The 5,323-nt window shown below is 38.4% G+C and overlaps 1 long non-coding RNA gene across 1 annotated transcript in view; it reads right to left on the reverse strand.

Annotated features, from left to right (window-relative positions):
* The window catches only part of LOC116078909, a 19,400-nt gene that overhangs the window by 13,478 nt on the left and 599 nt on the right, over positions 1-5,323 (reverse strand). The gene's annotated exons all lie outside the window — the stretch shown is intronic.

Genomic DNA, 5,323 nt, shown 5'->3' on the forward strand with positions numbered 1-5,323 from the left:
TTTTTTTAATACTTCTGTGGGAGCAGAAAGAATATAAGACCCAGAGGTCAGGGAGGAGCTAAACAGCATCTTCTGGACATGACAGGACCTCTGCACTCACAGCAACTATGGCTGGCTGCATAAACCTGCACAAGAGATCTGGAGAGATAGCTCAGCAGTTAAGAGCACTGACTGCTCTTCCAAAGGTCCTGAGTTCAAATCCTAGCAACCACATAATGGCTCACAACCATCTGTAATGAGACCTGATGCCCTCTTTTGGTGTGTCTGAAGACAGCTACAGTATACATACATATAATAATAAATAAATCTTTGGGCCAGAGCGAGCAGAGTGGGAGCAAGCAGGGCTGGAGTGAGCAGAGGTCCTGCTTTCAATTCTCAGCAACCACATGATGGCTTACAACCATCTATATAGCTACAGTGTACTCCTATACATAAAAATAAATAAATAAATCTTTAAAAAAAAAAAAAACCTACACAAGAGCAAGCCAAACAATGTTCTAACATGGAGAGGGAAAGGGTTTGTGAGCCTGCACCCCGATAGAGGAGCACTGTTTCTATGTTATGTTTCTCCTCTTTTTTTTTTTTTTTTGCACATGTCTTAAAATAATATATAGCTTTGCTTTTGCAAACACATATACAACATACCTTTCATAAATTCTTTTCTCCACTTGCCCTTTTTCTTGGGTTGGGGCTCTGAAACAGAAAGTCCCTTGGAATTTTGCCACAGGCATTCTTACTTTGGGTCCCTTTCTGACCCCTGTATTGTAGAGACTTGTGCTTATAGATACAAGTAATAGATTTGCAAAGAGCCTACAGATGTCTCTGGTAATCAGCAGTTAGCACTGTCACAATGAGATGCCTGGCCTTCCTCTGAACTAGCACTGTTTAGCCTGCAGGGCAAGATTGCTCATCTCTTGCCTTAGGCCTGCAAACAGTGGAAACTGTGTCAATTGCCATGACTGTGTTGTTTGTGCTCCCACCAACAATGGAGATGGGTATAGCTGTTGTAGAAATTTTTAATCCCAATCCTGGGTTTCTACCTCACCTAGATCATTTAGTTACTGGATAAAAGACATACAACTTTTATTATTTACAATAATCCTTAAACAGCACAAGATCTGGGCAAATATCTATCTTCTATGTTACTAGAATCTACTTTTCTATAGATAGCCCTGAGTTATTACTTACTATGTTTTATCTGGTCCACTCTTAACTCCAACTAGCCAGCCCTCAGGGCCATGTTTTCATGACTCACTTAACCCATGATGGCTTCTCCATTAACCTTTTTCTCCCTTGTGGTTCTGCTCCAAACCCTAATTCCCGGAACCCTAAACCTATGTCTCTTCTGCCCAGCTATTGGCTGTCAGCATCTTTATTCACCAATCAGAAATAACTTGGGGGCAAAGTCACATAGTCACTCGACCATCTGGGACTGCTTAAGGACTCTTTCTCTTACAAGGCAGTCGGCAGTCGGGTCTTGAGGAACCAGTATCAACATTAGAGTTCAAGCAACAGTAAGCCAACCCACTACATTTCCCCCCTTTTGTCCAATTAAAAAGCCTCTTTCTCTTACAGCAACAAACAATACACGGTAGGAACTATTTTGAAACAATTATGAAAACATTTAAATATTAATTACATTTAAAAGTCTAGTCTGTTTTTTTATATTTTGTAACATAGAAGAGGTACTTTACTGTCTTATCTTGGTGAGTTAGAGTTTTGTATCCATTTTTTTTTTTAATCTTAATCTGTATTACCATTCTAAAAACATCTTTTTAAATTTTTTTTTTTTTGTTTTGTTTTGTTTTGTTTTTCAAGACAGGGTTTCTCTGTGTAGTCTTGGCTGTCCTGGTATTCACTCTGTAGACCAGGCTGGCCTCGCACTCAGAAATCCACCTGCCTCTGTCTCCCAAGTGCTGGGATTAAAGGCATGCACCACCAGTGCCCAGCTTAAATCTTAACAACTTAAATTTAATTTTGAGACTATAACTATCTAGTCGTCAACCCCACCAGAGATTTAAGAAAGAATAAATATTATTTGAGTATACAGGTTGCACAGGGACACAGCTTCCAAAACTCATAGAAATGACAGAGATATTTTACTGCTTGGACAGTCCCCAACATTCTTTATAAAGTTGGAGCATCTGTCTTCAGCCTTCTGGCCCAGAACATCTGATAGACCATAAGTAAAGCAGGAATTATAAAGGACTAGCGTATCCTGTCTTGGCAGAGCTTAGCAGTCAACTACCCTAGCATTTGTTTGTCCTTTTTGGACAGCACGTTGTCTACAGATAAGTTAGGACATTTCTTGCCCACTGCCTATTGCCACAACTGAAGCAACTTCTATATGGTGGTATTGATGTTCATCATCTTCACTGAAGTGAAACGGGGGTACTGTTAGGAGCTGTCTCATAATCAAAAGATCTTTTAATAATGAAATGATTTTAAATGCCATATTCTGTGGATCTCTGATGCTTTTGAAGGCCATCTATTTTTAGCATATCTAAACAAGCAAACATTACCTGTCTCCAGCTACTTATTATTTGTGCAACCCAGGATATATATTATTTCTGTGACAATCTAGACTAATATCTAACATGACTAGGAGTTTGATTGACTGACTGTCAACTTTTATTACTTAATTGTCCTAAACAGTTTAGAATAGCAGCTATTAAAAAGATTGGAATTAAACCTTGTTTTTTTTTTTTAAATGAGTTGCATATGCACAATGCCTATCTAAGAGTAACAAAAAATAATCTTAAATTTTGTAGCCATATACTAAAATTTATACCAATGAAAACCTTAAACCTGTATCAATATACAAATTCTGTACCAATGTGAGAAAATATAACTTCAATTCTGCATTGAAATATACTCTACCAGTGTAAGATTGTGGCTCTAAATTGCTTTTGTTTAAGAGTAGATTTAATAATCCATCCCTATTTGTCTAATTTCTTATAATTTTACTATAGCCCCCATTTTTTCTTTTCAACCCCCTCCCTTTACCTAAGAAAGAAAGAAAGATAGAGAAGAGGAAAGGAAAGATAGAAATATCTGAGTCTAAGCTGCCTATTTTGTTTCTCCCCTGTCCAAGACCATAACTATTTGTAATTATCTCTTAAAAGGAGAACATATCTATAATTTCTAAAATAACCAAAACCACCCACCCCAACTTAAGGTATTGGTACAATGGTCTTTTTATAATTGCTTCCTGCTGAATTGGAGCAACCTGCTACACATAGCTTTGCAGTTTAGGGATGATTTGAGCAAGGTATATGTTCAAGGAAGAGAAGAGACAAGCAAATTGCCTCATCAAATCCTTCTGCCTGGCACAAATACACATGTGTGAGGAGGCCAGATTGTTCTGCTATGTATTCAAGTACTAAATTCTGTACCCCAAGATGTGGTTGCCTCAAGGTGAGTGAATTCCCATGTATAGCAGCTTGTGTTGAACAAAACTTGATCCCCAACTTAGAACTATTGGTTAAATAAAGGTGGTGAAAGCCAGTTACTGGAGGGAATAGAGGCAGGCAGATTTTGAGTCACTTGGCTGGGTGTTGTCGCAGGTAGGCACCAGGAGGAGGGAGAGTAGGAGAGTAAAAGAAAACAGAGCAAACAGGAAGTCTCCATTAGATCTGATGGACCAGGAGCACATGACCATGTGAAATGGACCCTGAGGACAGGCTGGTGGAGCAGAAATGACCCAGGAAGACACAAACAGCAAGTATTTGGAAAGCACAGCTGGACAAATAGGTAGTCTAGTATATAGAAAGTTAAACTGGGGGTAATTCCCCCAGTAATTGCGCTAGAACTGATTAAATAATCCCATAGGACTCGATTATTGGTGGGCTGGGTAATATTAATATTAATATTAATAGAGTTTATTAAATCCCATTTCTATACGAGGTGTTAACCTTTTTGTTTTGCTATGTAACTTTGGCTGACCTGGGAATATATAAACTAGGCTGGCCTCCAATTCATAGAGATTCTGCCTCTGCCTTGCAAGTGCTGGGGTTCAAGGCATTTGAAAGGACACTCAGTCAAAGGTCAGCCTTGGATATCATTTCTCAAGAGCCACCCGCCTTGGCTTCTGTTGTTGTTATTTGTTTTATGAGGCAGGGTCTCTCATGGGCCCTGGGGCTCATCCATTCCGCTAGGCAGCTTGTCAGTCAGCCCTAGGGATCTACTTGTCTCCACTTCCCCACACACACACACTGGGGTCACAAATGTGTACATATGAGAGTGTGCTGCTACGTCCAGCATTTTACATATGGCTTGAACCCAGGTCCATTTTACCAAATGAGTTTATTGCTTCAGCTTTTGCAGTAGGTTCTTAGATAATAAAATATCATTTATTAACTAATACAAAGTGAGTCTGTTTCCCTGTTGCCTTGCTAAAATTATGTTGCCAAACTTTTGGCCTTTGGCTCATCTGATAGGTTAGAGATAGTATCTATATAGTTTTTTTTTTTCCTTTTACTATTCTTATGATGAGGGAGATTGAGCATTTTGTGTGGAGTTACCAACCAAGAGCACGTGCCTAGGAAATGACACAACCCACCACGAACTGGGACTTCCTATATCAATTAACAGACATGTCCATAGGCTAGCCTGATACAGACAATCACGCAACTGACACTCTTTTTCGGGTTTGAGCTGTGTCAAATTGACAGTTAATGCTACCTAGGACAGGGGCTAGGGAGGAAGGAGAGATAAATTATAATAAATATAAAATAAGAGATGTGCATCTCAGTTTATATCATGAACTAGATTTTATGATTCTGCTGGGTGATAGTACAGGACAAACATCTTTAAATCAAAAATCTGAACTCCTAAATGCTCCAAAATCTGCAACTTTAGGGAGCAACAACATGACAAAAGTAGAAAATCCCACATATGACCTCATGTATGTCATAAGGCACATGAAATTAAGACACATGAAAAATATTAGATGTAGAGGCCTAGAGAGATGGCTCAGTAGTTAAGAGGACTCTCTGCTCTTCTAGAAGTCCTGAGTTCAATCCCCAGCAACCACATGGTTGCTCATAACCATCTATAGTATGATCTGATAGCACGCAGGTGTACATGCAGATATGTACTCATATACATAAAATAAATGAATAAATAAGTAAATGTTTTTTAAAATATTGAATATAATTACCTTTGGGCTTTGTGAATAAAATATACATGAAGCATAAATGAATTTCATGTGCACACTTGGATCTCATTTCTAAGATGCTCATCGTGTGCATGCAAAGGTCTAAGATCAAATGAATTGAAATCCAAAACATTTCAGATTCTTTTTTTTTTTTTTTTTTTTTTT

The sequence above is a fragment of the Mastomys coucha genome, unplaced genomic scaffold (assembly GCF_008632895.1).
Source record: "Mastomys coucha isolate ucsf_1 unplaced genomic scaffold, UCSF_Mcou_1 pScaffold5, whole genome shotgun sequence".
Taxonomy (NCBI): Eukaryota; Metazoa; Chordata; class Mammalia; order Rodentia; family Muridae; genus Mastomys; species Mastomys coucha.